The sequence below is a fragment of the Aethalodelphis obliquidens genome, unplaced genomic scaffold, assembly GCF_003676395.1.
Source record: "Aethalodelphis obliquidens isolate GAN/ISIS:26980383/991018 unplaced genomic scaffold, ASM367639v1 scaffold4, whole genome shotgun sequence".
Classification (NCBI taxonomy): domain Eukaryota; kingdom Metazoa; phylum Chordata; class Mammalia; order Artiodactyla; family Delphinidae; genus Aethalodelphis; species Aethalodelphis obliquidens.
In genome coordinates, this window is record NW_020837948.1 from 29,849,507 (window position 1) to 29,868,970 (window position 19,464).

Consider the following 19,464-nt stretch of genomic DNA (forward strand, 5'->3'; position numbering starts at 1 on the left):
CAGAGAAGCACCCATGCAAGAAAATAGGGAGCTTCAGCATGGAGAAGATTGAGGAGACATAATGACACACTTAAAGTACTAAAGGGCCACCTTGTCAAGGAAGGATTTGCCTTTTATGTTGTGGCAGGGGCCACAGTTAGTTTAAGTTAGTGGAAGTTAAGGGAGGAGTCTGCTTAGGCTCCATATAAGGAAGATACAACAACTAAAGCCATGTTATTGACACCAAGGGATGGCCACTTGCCTGGAATGTTGAAGAGAGTTTTTCACACGGTGGAGGGGAGGTTTTGGATACTCCCTAAGCACATCAGCTCTACAGCAGCATTTCATAGCCGGCATGGCGAAAGGTGGGTTCTCCAGGCTGGGGCCATCAGGACTGGCCTGGCTCCCTGCCCCTGCTTTCCTCTGTGTATGTCAGCCGAGACCACCAGCCTGTACTGCAGCTCAGCCCTCCTTGGGCTCCAGGACTACTGCTGAGGCAACCTGAGGGCAATGCAGGGTTCTGGTGAGGGCAATTGCACACTCATGGTTTTTGGTTAGTTGAAATTTGGTAAATTGGCCTATGCAATCAGAACTTTCTACAATAAAGTTACAAACAACTCAGGATGACTGGAACCCACCTGGTACCCAAGACTCTTTCTTTCTCTTGACGGTGCCTTCTCTGCTGTCCTCAGTCATGCAAGAGCACTGTTGAAGCGACTGACCAGGGGCTCATGATGAGAAACCAGGGAAGTCAGAGACAGGGTGAGATACATGGAGTGTCAAAACACAGACAGGGGGCTTCCCTGGTGGCACAGTGGTTGAGAGTCCGCCTGCTGATGCAGGGGACACGGGTTCGTGCCCCAGTCTGGGAAGATCCCACATGCCGCGGAGCAGCTGGGCTCGTGAGCCATGGCTGCTGAGCCTGCGCGTCCGGAGCCTGTGCTCTGCAATGGGAGAGGCCACAAGAGTGAGAGGCCCGCGTACCGCAAAAAAAAAAAAAAAACACAGACAGGGCCACTAGAAAGATGATGAGCGTTTACAACGATGGAGGTGGAAGGAGGAGAAGGGTAATATGATACTGTGCCTGACTGTAAAATGCGGAAGTTTGTTTGTTAGGCCTTGTTTGTTCGATCACGGACAAGAATGGTGATTAGTCATGCTAATCAAAATTTTGAGCAGACAGAAAGGTGTTGTGTCTCTAGCCCAAATGTTGACATAATCGTATAATAATCTGGGATCAATAAATTCTTAATCCTCAGCCTCAAATAGCTTCCAAATGTCCACAGGGGGGCAGAAAAATATTAGTGGGGTCAGGTGACCACAAGAAAGTGATTGTGACAGCTGCAGGCCTTAGCATTTACTTTGTGAAACAATGGCTTTTAGACAATGTCTTTCCAATTTGTTTTCAACGTTGCAGCCGGAGTGCTCTTTCAAAACACAAATCTGATCATGTCACCAACCTGCTTAAAACCCTTGAATGGCATCCCACTGTTCTCGGAATAAAGACTAAACCCTTAACTAGGAGCCACACAGCCAGGCCCCTGTGAGGGTTGAGCTTGGGGGCGGGATCGACCTTTGCGCATGCTCTTCTCTGGGTATCGGCTGCTTTCCCCGACCCCTTCCTTGGTTAGCTTTAACTCAACCTGGTTCTCAGCTCAGATAGCCCTTTCTCAGGGAAGCCTTTCCGAGTCCCTGCACCCCGCTTCCACCTTGAGTCCTTTGTTCTTTGCTTTGTAGAGGGCTCCATTCTTTTCTTTTAAAGCACTTATCTCAGTTTGTAATTACACATTCATCAGTGCCAGTATTGTTTACTGCTCTCCCCCTCTCCCCACTATCCTCTCAGCCCCAGGAATGAGAAAGGTCTTTTTTGTTCACCTTCTTGTCCTGGAGCCTAACATTGTGCCTAGCTCATGGGAGGCCCTCAATGCCTTTTTTGTTGAATGGGTGAAAGGACTGCTTAAACTGTGCTTTCCCTCTGAAATATTGAAAGCTCTAAAGAGAGGAAAGTGTTAACCAGACATCAGAACAAAATTCTTAGTGATGTTTCCTCTGCCTCCATGCAGTGATTTATTTTAAAATGCAGAACCCTATGAGCTCTAATCTTCCGTCATATTATATAGAAATCAGTTCATCATAATAACCCTCTAACTCTACCTGGTATTCTCATTTATTCCCTATTTTCTTTGGAATGAATTTAAGTAGTCCTTCTTAGGATTCATCTTCTTTTGGGAACTGGTATATAGAACATCGTATTTTAGGTTAATTCAGTTGGGATTTTATTTAAAGGTACCCTAAGTTACAGACATTGACAGGTAAATGTTTATGAAAAGATAATATATATGCACTCTGTATGTGTGTATGTCTATCAATCCATCTAAAAATATGTGTTTTCATGACTTGAAATAGAAAAGATTGGATTTAGGCAAGGAAATCTTTACAGTGTCGAAGTTTCCACCTCCAGATTCTTGCCCTCTCCAGCTAAATTCTGCAGGATTTGGTAGAATAAGCGGACAGTCATGATTTCCTGATGACTGACTGAAGGACATGTACTTCCCCTCCTAATGAAATCTTTAAATAGTGAGTCATAATGCCAGAGGCACTGTTCTCCGAGACTCCATCTCTGCCTATTTCTAATTCCAAGTTCTGAAAAGAGAACAAGTCTAGATCCAGCCCTTTAGATCTCTGTGTGGGACTGAAGTATACATTTCCTTTGCAACTTCTTGCTCTCTTTCCTGTATCTTCTGCAGTGAACTGACAGCCACTGGGCAGGAGTGGTCAACTTTACTGACTGTGATGACAACAGAGAATAAAGAACCCACTGTCACTTGCTGACCGTGCCATGGTGGTCAATGTCTCTTTCAGAAAGCCACAAAAATGGACATTTAATCATTTATTGAGTCATGGTAGAGCCTAAGCCAAATAATCTAGGCAAACAGCTTCCACTATAACTATTACAAATGGCAAACTCTTATAAAACCTGGTTATTTCCTTCAACAGTATCTGGCTGATACTTCTGGCCCTCAGAAAAGATATTTTCTTGAGGTATGTGGAAAGAGGAAACAACTCTTCCTTTTATTCTGCAATACCCTCTAGCTATTGTTCTATTTGTCACCATATTTTCACAGCCAGATTTCTTGACTGGGTCTATAAGCCCTGTCTCCTTTTCTTCACCACCTAGTTTTTCCTGAACTCCTTGTTTGTCTTCCCACGAAATGACTAAATCTTTTCTCACAAAGATGCTAGAAATCTACTCCAATAACTTTTTAATATTAGTTTCCCAACTTGATATTGAGTTGGCTATTCCCGTTCTTCCTGTTCTTTCTAAAACGTCTGGTTTCATTGACCCTGACTTGACCCTGAGGCTTCAGGGTCAGATCTCTGAAGAGATTCTCTTCCTTTTCATGAGACAGTTTTCTGGATTTTAGCTGCCTGTGCCAGACACCAGCAAACTCCAGGGCCCAGCTTTGTCTTGGTTTCCTTTTTACTTTTCTGTCAGAGTTCTCATTCATGTTCACATTTTCAACTATTTCCTTTTTCAAGTGAGTCCCAAATTTTCTTCCGTAGCCCTTAATTCATTTTCAGAATTTCAACCTCACAACTTGCTCATCTGGTTGAATATCTCATGTCACTGACTATCTTGCTAACACTTTCACATCTCCATGTCCCCTGTTTCCTCTTCCTATCCCTCCAAGTCAATATCTTCCACTCCCTGAGACTTGAAAGCTCACATTTGTCTTTGACTCCTTCTCATACAGTTTCTGTATCTAGTCAGTGATTAAAGTCTTCTCTATATGCCTCTAATGTCTGTCCTGCTTCCCATGGCCACTGCCATTACTAAGGTCCAGGATCTTTCACATCATGTCTAGATTTTGACAATATACTTCTAACTGGTTTCCCAATAATGCCTTCCCCTCTCCAATCCATGCTGCCTCCTGCTCTCAGAAGAATCATTTTACCACTTAAAGCATCATTGTCTATAAGAAAAATTCCAAATATCCAGGTGTGGCAGGAAAACACCTTGAAATATTAGTTAATAGGAGCTCTCCCCATCTATTTTTCCCTACCCCATTCCACAAAGGCAGCCCAGCTTTTTGGCTGTCTCCTTCCTTGGAGGGAAATTTGTGTTAACTGATACCTTGCAAGGCACATTCTTAAAACCTGAGTTCCCTGAAGACTTTGAAGGTAGCCACAGGAGAGAGAGAGAGTGATTACTTAAGATTGAGAAAAGGGCGTAAAGTTTGCTGAGATAGAGAACTGAGTGTGTCCTTTGTGGCAATGTCCCTCGCAAAAGGCACAACTTCACAAACATTGGCTTTAGGTTCTACCCAGGGGGTGAGACCATGTTCAAAGCCTTAGCAAAGATTTCTATATGTCACTGTGTCTCAAAACAGCAGAGCCACAAAACTTTAAGGGGCCATTATGGGCTCAGTAAATAAGAATGGTCATCATCTTCAGACTGGAATATGGTCAGCATCTTCAGATTGGAATAGACAGTTAGCAGTCTGATCCCTTTTTTTCTGGGATCCAGGCAAGCTCCCGATTCTGTGTGATCCTGGAATGGGGAACAGCAAAATAATGACTGAAATGACTGGACGGCCCCCTCCAGTTTCTGGTTATTTGGTTAGAGGTCATCTGCAAGTTGTATGGAACATCTCATTGGCCATCCTCTGAGCAGTGCTCTGCTGGGATCTCCAGAAAGATACACACTCAGTTCCAGAAAACACACCTTTTTAACTTACCAAGAGCATTCCCCATTGGGTTTCTTCATCCAAAGCTCCTAAGGCACATCTCAGTTGGGACACTGTTCCAGTGATACCATAGGTGAGTGCATCACCATAGGTGAGCGCATCACCATAGGTGAGTGCATCCTAAGGCCAAAAGATGACCCTGTCATTTTCTTTACACTTCAGTCCAAAAAATAACTCCACCCACTTAGCACCTCTGCATGTAGCTTGGTAAATATTATCATCACACATTGATCCTGACTATTTAGCTCATGGGTGGGTGCTTTGAATAAGTCCTAGATGATATGCAACTTGAGGACTGGAATTGTGTCTTTTGCACCTTTCCTATCTCTAGCTCTCATTACACCTCTGTACTTAAGTGCTCAGCAGAAAACTTTTGAGCTGAAGTGAATGGAACTGAACCCTTGAATTGACAGTGACGCAACGCCATGGCTCTGTGTAGCTCTGATGCAGATGGACATCTCAGGGCCCTCTTAGTTCCAGAAGTCTGTACCTTCCACTTCTCCCTAGAAGCACAGAGAATGTTGATAGCCTCAAAGGGTTCAGAAAGCAGCAGGAGCAGAAGCCTTGCAGCCAACCACATATATATATATTTTTATCCTTAGTGGGCACTATTGATTGTTGGGCCTGACATGAAACGTAGGTTTTAAGGCAGTTCCCTGCTAGCTTTAGTTCATTTTCATTTGTACCAAATGAAAACTTTCCAAGAATGTCCATTTATAATCTAGAAAGGTTTATTAGGTATGTATGTGTTACTGTCCGAAAAATTAAATTCCAAAGAAAATCATTCGTTATGTAATATGGGAAAAGAATGACTCTAAAGACAAAAGTCAACTGTATTTGAACGAATTACCCATTTAGGTTGGGCTTTGTCTCCCTATTCTTCATTAAGGATTAATCAATTTCTTAGAAGGAAAACTTACTATGCAGTGACTCCATATCAGTATTTAATGTAATAGTGCCTAGAGCACCGGATTGACTTTCTTATTGTGAAAATGAGAAAGGAAATTCAGACTCTGTCCTATTTTCTAATGGTGGGACCCTCAGATAAATTACAATTTTGTTGCTCTTTATACCCTAGGAGTGATAATGATCAGGTTCTTTGTGTTCATTGATATGTTCTTGCTAGTTTCATTTTGTCAGACTTAACTGCAGTGTTTAATGTTATTGATCAGTCTGAAAAGTGCTAGGATGCCCCAACACTCCTATGGTTATGTGGTTGGCTCTACCTTGTCAAAACATGAGGCTTATTTGTCTTCTCTATTGGATTCCTAAGATATCCACTGTTTCCCTACATTCTCTGAAGGTGGTCCCCTAATGTACTAATATTCATAGCATAGTAGCCAAATTCCCAACAGATTTTTGCTTTCATTCTTATATCTACTACATTCAGGAAAAGCTTAATATATTCCCGACAATTGACAATCCTCTTGTTATTTCTCTGCTGCCAGCATATCTGTCTCTCAGTGTAAGTAAGATATGGTGATTCTGCTGTTGCCTAGATATTGACTCTGATAATATCAAGTTTGTCTAACACAAAAGACAGGACATTTGATAAATAAGAACAGGAAAGGTAGCAGACACTACCCAAAATGTATACAGGTATACAGTTCAGGCCAGGGCCTTATTGTATTGTTTGGGTGGTCAAGCAGCAGGAGTGGGGTCCTGCCTTTGTTGCTATTGGTTTTCCTTCTGGGATGCCTGACAGCATAGACATGAGAAAGCTGCTCTTATCAGGCAGTCAGACCTGAAGTGTCCTCATTTTGTCCTTGAGTCTGGTTATAAATGATTCTAGAAAAGCTCCATGAAATAAAAGTTCCCAAGATTATCCCCTGCAAGAGCATCCCCTTAAAGTGTTCCCTAAGAGCATCTTCTCTAGCACTCATTGCTGGACTCTCTCATTAGCAGATTTGCACAAGTGAGTAAGACTTCTCCATGGACTTGAATGTGGTTGGAACAAATAAAATTAAGTACATAGAAAAGTACTTTGGTGACAAACCAATCAGATCATCAAGTGCCTTTAGAGAATCCATTTCTGAAAAAGCAATTCAGCCCCGAATTGTAATAGATATATTAAAGCCAAATACAGTTCTCGTTCTTATAGCTTTCACCCCTGACCTTTCCTGTTGCTTTAAGACCACTATATTTTGGACCATATATTACTGTTGCCATCCAAATAAATCAGGACCAAGAAATTATCTCTTCATTGCAGGACAGCTCACCACAAATACCTACATGATACCCTCACCCCTCATCTGTAGACCACTCTCTTTCCCAGATTTCTGTGGTGAGTGGGTTTGAAGTCAGCCGGCCAGCTGCAGAGTGGAGAACACTCATTAGTCATCCCTGTAGAAATAAACTTCTGATGATACATTGTTTATCCAAACAGAGCTTTACTTCCAACTGTGTAACAACTGGACATATATATATACACATAGTTGAATATATATATTCCATATATGTGTGTGTGTGTGTGTGTATGTGTGTATATATATATATATATATATATATATATATATATATATTTGTATAAAGTAACTGATTATACAAATGTAGACATAATGTGAATAATCCTTGAGTTGTGAGGCTCCTAAGAAAATACTTTGGAGCATACACTGAGGGCTGAGACATTTTTATTGGGTGTAGAAAATATCCATTCATTCTTCTTCCTTTGATATCATTGTTATCTTTGAGGTTTTCTCAGGTTATGTAATTTGGGTGAAGCAGACTCCAGCTCCAGCTTCAAGGGTGGGCATGTGACCCAGGCTGGCTGCTCAGATCCTTCCATCTCCTTGGGTTTGACTTAGAGATGGGCTCATGATCCTGTCTGAGACAATGAGACTCTAGGATGTCAGAGTAACTGTTGGGTTAAAACTCCCTGGTTGCGGGTAGTCATCTTGAAGCTAAGAGTAGAGAGACAATGTAAGAATGGAGCCAACACAGTGGATGGTAGAGCCAAGAGGTGGAAAGAGCCAGTGCTCTGACGGTATAGAATGTACAGTTAGGTACATTATGAATTATCTCTTTTGCTTATTCTAGTTGAAGTTGAAACTTTGTCACTTGAAGCCAAAATAGAACTGAATAATCCATGGATTTACTAATTGGGTAGGTTAAGGAAATGCTGCACACACAGTGTGTTAGTATTTCAGCAAGGAATCTGACAGTGTTTCTCATGAAAACCTTGTGGATAATGTGCAGAAATGTGGAGTGAATGCAAGTACAGTCAGGTGACTTCATCAATAATTGAAGAGTCATGTCCAAGAATGCTAATTCCATGTCAAGCTGAAGGACATTTTATAGTGGTGTGCCTTAGGGTTCTTCCCTGGCCCTGTCCTTTCTGACATATTTATCAAAGATTTGGATGAGCACACTGATGGCCTTCCTGTCAAATTCCACAGATGACAAGATGATTGGAGCAATAGGTAGTACGTTGGATAACAGAAATCAGTTTATAAAACTCTTCATATGTTAGAGCGTCAGAATGGAATTTTAAGAACAAATGTAAAATCTTTGAATTAAATCCAAAAACTAACTACACAAATAACTCGGTAACACTAGAAGCTTAGTTAAGTGTAATTTCAAAATGGATCCGAAATGTGATACAGCTGCCTACATAAATAGACAGATAAAGCTACATTTCATTGCATAAATAGGACACAATGGTGATGGAGGCAGATGTCATATTGAACAAATTGTGGTCAGACTGATAGGGCAGAGGGATATAGAGCCAAAGGAACTAGAGTTTTCAAATATTTCTACCTGGATATCTAATTATCTGCCTCAATGTGCCAAGTCATGTAAGCAGAAAGTATAAAAATTAATAATGAGAATGTTCACAGCCCTGTTTCTGCATCCACTTGCTATTTGGATACTCTATTTCCAAAAAGGAAGGGTTATGTCTTCTCCAGGAGAAAAAGTAAGCTACATAATAAAGCGGGAAAGGAGGACCTGTAGAGGAAGAGACAGAAAAGCCTGTGGGCTCATATCAAGAAAGAGTTTGGGGGTGTTTAAAGACAGAGGGGCTTCAGAGCAATTTTAAGGCATGAGAGAATAGAGAGAAAATAAAGGAAGGGGATTTATTTTGGATTATAGTAATCACTCAAGTATAAACCCAAAATGCATCTTTACTAGAATTACCCAGCTTTTGGTATAATGAGTCCCTGGCTTTATAAGTGTTATCTAAGACTTTTCATATATTTCCTTTTTTAGCCAGGTTCTGCCCCATTCCCCTTCCCCACCACAGGAAGATAACAGCCTTATGGAAAAACCTACCACGTTTCTAACCAAGAAGATATGACAGTGAGTTTCATAACCACAATATGATTGGGTCTGGAAGTAGACAAGGCTAATTCTTTGAATGCTATTGATCAACATAGTACTGGAGGTTTTGGCCAGTGCAATCAGACAATCAATTGAAATAAGAGTGATAAAATTTGGAAGGGAGAAGACAGAATTGCCATTGTCTGTAGATTATATAATTTACATAAAAATACAAGAGAACTAATAAACTATGAGAAGTAATAAATAAAGGAGTTCGAGGTTAGCAAGTTCGAGAAATAAAATATCAAACAAAGATAAGTAGCATTCTTTTATACCAGCAATAACCAATTAGAAAATACGGTAGAAAATAAAACATCATTTACAATAACACAAAAGCTAAAAACACTCTACAAACTGATCTAATAAAGATCTTTATAGAGAAGTTTTAAAATTATAATAAAAGAGGAACAAAGATTTGAATAAACGTAAAGTCACATCATGTGAATGGATTGATATCTTTACAATTCAAAGATATAGATTTCTGCAAATTGATCTATAAATTCAATGCAATTTCAATAAAAATTCCAGCAGAATATTTTGGGAGAACAGGATAAAGTGCTTCTAAGAGTAACATGGAACAATACAAGCCCATAAACAGCTAAGACAGTTTTGAAAAGGAAGAACAAATAAGGAGCCTGACCTAAAAGATATTAAGAAATATTATGGATATTAAGAAAAACTTTATCATTTGGGGAAAGTACAAATGATAAAGAAATAATAGAGTTATGAAACAGTCCCTGCAGGAGAACCTTTGGGACCTCAGAGCAGAAAAGGGTATCTTAAAATAGACCCTCAAAGTAAAATCCCTAAGAAGAGTAAGGATGGAATTTGACTACATCAAAATAATTCATGGTTTCTATTGAACAAAGAACACTATACACAATATTAAAAACTAACTCATGGGCACTTCCCTGGTGGAGCAGTGGTTAAGAATCTGCCTGCCAATGCAGGGGACATGGGTTCAATCCCTGGTCCGGGAAGATCCCACATGCCACAGAACAACTAAGCCCTTGCACCACAACTACTGAGCCTGTGCTCTAGAGCCTGCAAGCCACAACTACTGAGCCCACGTGCCACAACTATTGAAGTCTGCGTGCCTAGAGCCCGTGCTCTGCAACAAGAGAAGCCACCGCATTGAGAAGCCCCAACTCACAACAAAGAGTAACCTCCACTTGCCACAACTAAAGAAAGCCGGCACACAGCAATGAAGACCCAATGCAGCCAAAAATATAATTAATTAATTAATAATTAAAAAATAGTAACTCATGGACTGGAAGATCTTCACAACATCTATAAACAGGCAAACATTAACTTCCAGAATATATTAGGAATTCTCAAAAATTTTCGAGGAAAGACAGAAGCCCAAGAGAAAAATGGGACTCCACTCCTGGTACAGTGATGTACAAGGGGACACACAAGGAGGAGCACTGCACCATTTTTTGGGCAATGGGAGTTGGGGGGCATTGTGTATCCCTCTCTAAGGGAATAGGTACGTATTATAGAGCACTTGCCTAAGATGGAATGATATGCAACAGTCAAAGAAAATGAGTTAGATCATATAGTAGGACGACCAATCTCACAATGGCATATACATACAATGGAATACTATTCATCCCTTAAAAAGGAGGAAATTCTGCAATATGTGACAACATGTACGACCCTTGAGAACATTTTGCTAAGTGAAATAAGCCAGTCATAGAAAGACAAAAGCTGCATGATTCCACTTATATGAGGTATCTAAAATAGTCAAATTCATAGAATCAAAGAGTAGAATGGTAGTTGCCAGGGACTGAAGGAAGAGGGAAGTAGGGAGTAATTAATCAACAGGCATAAAGTTTTAGTTAAGCAAGATGAATAAGCTCTGGAGGTCTACTGTACAACACTGTACCTATAGTCAACAATAATGTATTATACACATAATTTGTTAAGAAGGTAGGTCTCATGTAAGTATTCTTACCACATGAAATAAAAGCCTACTGCTAAGTGAAACAAATGAAATTTATAGCACGGTAATTGTGTAAATGTCAAAAATTTCATACATACTAAAAAGTAGTTTTACAGATATACATATAAACAAATGTTCAGAAGGTAGATTGGAAGAATCCACATTGCAAACACAAGAATAGGGACTATGTAAGGATGGGAAATGGGATCAGGGATGGAGATGAAGGAGGAGAATAAATTAGAAGGAGGGGCCTCATATGGACCAGTTAAGTGTTACGAACTAAAGAGGAGAATTAACTCAATTCTGTATAGGCAAAGACCCCAAAAAAGGGGGAGATAGATAGAATCAGGAAAAGTGAAAGAATGACTACTTATGGGATACAACTTAGGATCTCCTTCTCCCTAAATCTTTTTTTTTTTAATTAAATAATTTAATTTTATTTATTTTTGGCTGCGTTGGGTCTTCATTGTTATGCACCAGCTTTCTCTAGTTGGGGTGAGCGCAGGCTACTCTTTGTTGTGGTGCACGGACTTCTCATTGCGTGGCTTCTCTTGTTGCAGAGCATAGGGCTCTAGGCACGCAGGCTCAGTAGCTGTGGCACACTAGGCTCAGTAGTTGTGGCTCGCGGGCTCTAGAGCGCAGGCTCAGTAGTTGTGGCGCACGGGCTTAGTTGCTCCGCGGCATGTGGGATCTTCCCGGACCAGGGCTCGAACCCGTGACCCCTGCATTGGCAGGCATATTCCCAACACTGCGCCACCAGGGAAGCCCAATAGCTGCTTTTAAATGATCTGTAGAAGTATCCTTTTGTTACTGAGGTCCTAAAGTTCAAACTGTCTACATAGCAAAAGGAATCATCTTAATTTATAAATTATGCATTCTTTCCTCCTTTTATAAGTCTGTGTCTCTAGTTACCTCCTAAGGCATAATCATTTATATGATGCCATAGTATATAAAACATTTTCATGTGAACTATACCATTTTATCGTCACAAAAATATGTAAACGTGTTATTAAAGGTGAGTCAGGTACTATTATTATTGTTGTCACTGATGGATTCCCCTTTTATAGAGTGTGAATGCTCACATTTTGCTCAAATCACATCAGCTAAAAGGCCAGAGCCAGGGACTGAATCCAGATCACACGATGTGAAATCTCATCATCTTTCTACTGAATTAATTGTGCAGAGGTGAATGCTCCCAATACACTATTTTCCTTAATAACAGAAATATCTTTGGGAGGAAGGGATTATTACAAGATGAGGAAACTGTTTTTACCCCACATCAGGCAATAGTAATTGCAGGAGCCAGGACTCTAACTCGGCTTCTGTGCCTTAATCAACAGAAGCCCGTCACTGAAACATCAGACCAACGGAAGCAAATGTTTAAAAATTTAACTAACAGCTATGAGTCCTACTGGGGGCCCAAAGAGCCTTAGAGGCTCTTGAAGTCTCTAAAATGGAGCTATGGTTTTCAGGGAAATGCCGCAGACAGTGGAGCCAGGTTCGCTACCAGGGTCACCTCCAGATCCATCTGTTAAAGGCCACCCAGCTCTCTGCTCTGAGCGCCAGAAATCAAGGATGATGTTTTCCCTGTATTGTGATTGACCATATTTAATGGACAAGCAGGAGTTTAGACAGAAAATGTGTGCTGGTTCCTCTGTACTTACCACATCCCTGCCTGGGTCAGTGAAAGCTCCTGAATAGGTCTTAACTCCTAAAACAGTCTTGAAAGGTCAGTAATCAAACTCAGGAACTGTGATTCTCAGCCCTATCTGGACATTAGAATTGCCTGAGGCACTTACAAAAACACTGATGCCTTTATCATGTAAACCAGTTAAATCAGAATCTCTAAGAGTAGAACCGAGGTATCAGAACTTTGTTTAACAATCTCCCTAGAAGTTGATGAAAAGGTTCTGGAACTAGATAGTGGTGATGGTTGTACAGCTTTGTGAATAAATAAGAATCACTGACTTGTACACTTTGAAGTGGGTAATTTTTATACTATGTCAATTATAGCTCAATTTAAAAAAAAAAATGCTTTCTCAAGTTACTCTAATATACAGCCTGGGCTGAGAACAACTATGAGACTGAACAGTGTTTCCCAGTCTGGGCTGCACATTGGAATCTACTAGGAAGCTTTAAAAAATACTGAAGCCTAGTCACGACCACCATAGATTCTGATGTTATTGGTCTGGATAATAATCTGGGCATGAGGAGTCAAAAAACTCCCCAGCTTATTGTCATGTGCAGCCACGGTTGAGACCACTGGTCTAGAACAAAGGCCCTCAACCTGTGCTCCCCAGATGAGCACCAGGGAACTTGTTAGAAATGCAGGTTCTTCATCCCTAGACCTACTGAATCAGAAACTGGATGGGGGTCGAGCAAACTCTGTTTTAACAAGTCCTCCAGATGATGCAGGCTCCAGTCTGAGACCCATTGCTCTAGCACTCAAGGAAACTGCATTCCAATCCAGTCATTATCCTTAAATTTCCCTAATCCCTAAGTATTTGCGGAGGGCATGTTCCGGAGGCAGAAAACTTTTTCGTTCCTAGCACCATGCTGGACAAGACAACTTAGGGTCCAACTGGAGAGTGACGCACATGGAACCAAATAATGAGGAGGAAACTATGTAGGATGCTGGGTTATAATGTTTCTCCTATATAAAAAGATGCTCATTTCAGTTCTCACACCAAACCTTTGAAATTAGAATTACAAAGTACTACCTAAGTGGTCTGTTATTTCTTTACTTCCTGCATTTGAAACTCAAAACACATTTTGTAACCTCAAATCTTTCTTTAACTTTAGCCTTTGAGCCAGTGATTCTCTTTTTTCTTGACTTTGATCAATAAGCGATTCTTATTTACCCCTTCTGCAGCCATTTGAGAACGTTATTGGAATATCTTTGACATTTTAGAAAAGATGTGGTTTAGAATTTTGCTTTCTAAAAGTTTGTAATGAAAAACCTAGATTTAAATTTGTATTGAAGATCTTGAGATATAAATATTTTTTCTATATGCCAGCCCACAGTTGTGAAGTGGCCACTGCATCTTTTTTTTTTTGTGTGTGTGGTACACGGGCCTCTCACTGTTGTGGTGTCTCCCATTGCGGAGCACAGGCTCCGGACGCGCAGGCTCAGCGGCCATGGCTCACGGGCCCAGCCGCTCCGCGGCGTGTGGGATCTTCCCGGACCGGGGCACGAACCCGTGTTCCCTGCATCGGCAGGCAGACTCTCAACCACTGCGCCACCAGGAAAGCCCCTGGCTACTGCGTCATTAATTATGGATTCTTAAGGAAGCAGGTTTCCCTAGATGTTCAGCATTTGTGGGGACATCTCCGAACAATAGGGATCTAAAATCAGTCAGTGAAGAAATGGCTGGGCTTCCTGGTGGCGCAGTGGTTGAGAGTCTGCCTGCCGATGCAGGGGACACGGGTTCGTGCCCCTGTCCGGGAAGATCCCACATGCCGCGGAGCGGCTGGGCCTGTGAGCCATGGCCGCTGAGCCTGCGCATCCGGAGCCTGTGCTCCGCAAGAGGAGAGGTCACAACAGTGAGATGCCCGCGTACCGCAATAAAAAAAAAAAAATTAAAAAAAAATAAATGGCTGGATTATTTGTCCTCTGTTAGGGCACTTTGATAAAACAAGGTTGCTAATAATTATTTCCCTAACACTAATTACTCCCAAACTACCTCTACAAATAGAAGACTAGGAACCTAATGTTCAGCCTAGTTTGAGAGTGTTATAGTATCACATACGTACGTGCACACACACACACCCTTCCAGGTTCATTAACACAGAGATGACACAGCAACATTTCTGGGGCCTTAGTTTTGACTCTCCTTACACTTGAATATAGAGAGAAGCTGCAAAACCAAGATTTAGTTTCTTGAAATAGTAAATTAAATTTGGCTTCCAAGGCCTGTTGGCATCAGAACCTAGTTTTTTTATGTACCTCTGTCTACCTCTTATTCTCTCCCAACTAAGAGTACTTAAACTCATTCTGTCAGACATATGCCTCAGCCCTTGAGCCCTATCCCATTCCCAACAGGGCCTTGAGTGGTACCCCGTCACCATGGTGACATTCAGACATCTCTCAAGAGGCCTGAGCAGGTGAGTCAAAGCATGGAGCTCATTATCCCTACGGAGTCAGAAGAGAGAATAATGCATAGAAGAGTAGTCAGAAATCATGGAAGAAAACTAAAAGATAGTTATTTAGGACCATTTATAGGAATTCTTTGGAGGATAGGCAATTAAGTAAAATCAGAGAAAAATGAGGTTGAAAATAATTAGAAGTAAGGTCAGTAAATTTGGTATGAAGGAAATACTCTCTAGTAGAGAATGAAGTCTTGAAACATCCGATGGCCATTTCTATAAATATATTGGGAGTTACTTTTTAAAAAAACATACATTAAAAAATTTTCAGTGAGTCTGTAGAAACTTTCTGCTTTTGAGACCTTGAGAAGTCTTTTAAAATATTTTTTCCACTGGTTCTCGGGACTCCCCAAGTCTTGAGAATCAATTTCTACTCATTCTTCGTGGAGTTCATTGTCCAAATATTATTGGTAACAGTTTTTTAAAATTATAATCACACATAGTGACTGATCCATTATCTTTCATTCATAACATATCAATAATCTCCTAAAGCAGATAATTATATCATTATATGCAACATGATCTCTGAATATAACAGGTGCAGTTAGAAGGGGGCACAGACTAGATGACAGAAAAAGATCTGCTCAGGGATGAACACTTTTTTTTAAAAAATTGCCTCGTTCTTCATAAACATTACCACCTGCAGATAGTCACAAAATGTACCTGATAGCATATACTTTTCTCCATTTTTCTTCAAGTACATAAATTACTTCTTCGGTAATAAAAAATCACATTGAAAATTTCTTTTTCAATATCTAACCAATCTAAACACAATGTATTATGTATTAGCATTAAAGTGAAATTACGTATATGTTCATATTTATGCTAGCCTAAGTAAAAGAGATTAATAAAATAATTATTAGCATATTTTTAAAGCCTCAGCATAAACACCAAAAAGCTATTTTTAAGAGATTTAATGAAATATTTTTCTCTATAAAAATATAAAATCATAGAGGATTGTATAAAAATATGAAATGGAAATCTTATATAAAAATATGAAATGGAAAGTAGCATGAGAAGAAGAGAATTTCTCTATATTTCTGCCACGAAAAGAAGCATTGCCTCAAGGCTCAAAAAAATAAGAGACCTAAGTGGTGTCAGTGATTCTGAAAGCAATTGAATAAAATCATCTCTCTCTAGTTTTCACAGTTCAGTGTATGGGGAAATTCTAAATGTGAGTGTGAAAATTGGTGTAAGTTTTTCTGAACCTACCTTTTTTTAATTAATAAAGTTTACTTTTTAGAGCAGCTTTAGGTTCACAGCAAAATTGAGCACCAAGTAAAGAGAGTTTTAACATAGCCCTTGCCCCTACGTATGCACAATATCCCCTACTATCGACATACATCCTCCCCCAGAGTGGAACATTTGTTACAATTGGTGAAGCTACATTGACACATCATTATCACTCTTGTTCACTCTTGGTGTTGTACATTTTATGGGTTTGGACAAATGTATAATGACAAGTATTCATTATAGTATCATACAGAGTAGTTTCACTGCCCTAAAAATGCGTCTGAGCTTGCCCTATTCATTCCTCCCTCCTCCCTTACCCCTGTAACAACTGATCTTTTACCATCTGCATAGTTTTGCCTTTACCAGAATGTCAGTCATATAGTTGGAATCATACAGTATGTAGCCTTTTCAGATTGGCTTCCTTCACATAGTAATAGACTTTTAAGTTTCCTCCATATCTTTCATGATGTGATAGCTCATTTGTTTTTAGCGCTGAATAATATTTGATTGTCTGGATGTACCACAATTTATTTATCCATTCACCTACTGAAGGACATCATGATGCTTCCAGGTTTTGACAGTTCTGAATAAAGCTGCTGCAAATATCCATGTGCAAAATATCTGTGTGAATTTAAGCTTTGAATTCATTTGGTTAAATACTAAGGAGAATAGTTGCTGGATTGTAGGTAAAATATATTCAGGTTTTTAAGAAACTGCCAAATTGTCTTCCAAAGTACCTGTAACATTTTGCATTCCTAGCAGAAATGAATGAAAGTCCCTATTGCTCCACATCCTTGGTATTGTCAGTGTTCCAGATTTTGGCCATTCTGATAGGTGGGTAGTACTGTCTCATTGTTTTAATTTGAATTGTTCCTGATCTTAATGGAAAAGTTTTGAGTTCCTCACTATTAAGTATGATGTTAGCTGTTAGGTTTTTTTGTAGATATTCTTTATCAAGTTGAGGAAGTTTCCCTTCTAGTCCTTGTTTGTCAAGAGTTTTATCATGAATAGGTGTTGGATTTTGTCAAATGTTTTTCCTGCATCTATTGATATGATCGTGTGAGTTTTTTCTTCTTTAGCCTGTTAATTTGATGGATTGTATCAATTGATTTCGAAATGTTGAACCAACCTTGCATAGCTGGTATAAACCCCACTTGGTCATCGTGTATAATTCTTTTTATACATTGTTGGATTTGATTTGCTAGTGTTTTGTTGAGGATTTTTGCATCTATGTTCATGAAACATATTGATCTGTAGTTTTCTTGTAATGCCTTTGTCTGGTTTTGTTATCAGGTTAATGCTGGCCTCATAGAAGAGTTAGGAAATATTCTTTCTGCTTTTATCTTCTGGAAGAAATTGTAGAGAATTAGTATAAGTTCTTCCTTAATCTCTGGTACAGTTTTCCAGTAAATTCATCCAGTCCTGGTGATTTCTATTTTGGAAGGTTAATTATTGATTCAATTTCTTTAATAGTTATAGGCCTATTCAGGTTGTCTATTTATCCTTGTGTGGGTTTTGGTAGATTGTGTCTTTCACAGAATGGGACCATTTCATCTAGGTTATCAAATTTGTGGGCATAGAGTTGTTCATGATGTTTCTTTATTATCTTTATTTTAATATAATTTATTTTATTTTAATATATCTTTATTTTAATGTCCATGGGATCCATAGTGATGTTCCCACTTTTATTTCTTTTTTTTTTTTGCGGTACTAGGGCCTCTCACTGTTGCAGCCTCTCCCGCCACGGAGCACAGGCTCCGGACGCGCAGGCTCAGCAGCCATGGCTCACGGGCCCAGCCGCTCCGCGGCATGTGGGATCTTCCCGGACCGGGGCACGAACCCGCGTCCCCTGCATCGGCAGGTGGACTCTCAACCACTGCGCCACCAGCGAAGCCCCACTTTCATTTCTGATATCAATTGTGTCTTCTCTCTCTCTCTCTCTCTTTTTTTTTTTTGGTTAGCATGGCTAGACGCTTATTGATTTTACTTATCTTTTTTGAAGAACTAGCTTTTGGTTTTTATTGATTTTCTCTATTGATTTCCTGTTTTCAATTTCATTGATTACTGCTCTAATTTTTATTATTAATTTTCATCTACTTATTTTGAATTATTTTGCTCTTTGTTTTCTAGTTCCCTAAGATTGAAGCTTAGTTTTTAGGTTTTAAATCTTTCTTATTTTCTGATACCTGCATTCAATGCTATAAATTTCCCTCTTAGCACTGCTTTCGCTGCATCCACAAATACTGATATGTTGTATTTTCATTTTCACTTAGTTCAAAATATTTTTTAATTTAATCTTGAGGCTTCTTCTTTGACTTATGTGTTATTTAGATGTATGTTGTTTAATTTCCAAATACTTTGGGATTTTTCCAGTTATCTCTCTGTTAATGGTTTCTAGTTTAATTCCACTGTGGTTAAAAGAAGACATTATATGATTTCTATTCTTTTAAATTTGTTAAGGTGTGTTTTATGATCCAGAATGTGGTTTATTTGGTAAGTGTTTCATGTGAGCTTGAGAAGAGTGTGTAGTCATCTGTTGTTGGGTGAATTAGTCTATAGATGTCAATTATAACCGTTGATCAATGATGCTGTTGAGTTCAACTATATGCTTACTGATTTACTATATGACTGTTGGATCTGTCTATTTCTGATGAAAGTGCGTTAAAATCTCCAAATGTTATAGTGGATTCATCTATTTCTCCTTTTAGATTTTTCCATTTTTTACCTCATGTATTTTAAAGCTTTGTTACCAGGTACATACACATTAGAATTCCTATGTCTTCTTTGGGGTATTATTATATAGTCTCCCTGTTTATTCCCAGTAACTTTCCTTGTTCAAAATTTGCTCCATCTGAAATTTAAAACATATTCCCACTTTCTTTTGATTAGTGTATTTCTTTCTCCATTCCTTTAGTTTTGATATGAATGGGCCATTATCTTTAAAGCAGGTTTTCTGAGACAATGTATAGAGAAGTCATGTTTTTTGATCCATTTTGATAGTCTCTATGTTTTAGTTGGTGTATTTAGACCATTGATGTTCAAAGTTATTATTGATATGGTAGATTAATATATACTAATTTTGTTACTGTTTTCTAT

The 19,464-nt window shown here is 39.4% G+C and overlaps 1 pseudogene; it reads left to right on the forward strand.

Annotated features, from left to right (window-relative positions):
• The first annotated feature begins 334 nt into the window (after positions 1–334).
• The window catches only part of LOC113617648 (PR domain zinc finger protein 14 pseudogene), a 51,201-nt pseudogene continuing 32,071 nt past the window's right edge, over positions 335–19,464 (forward strand).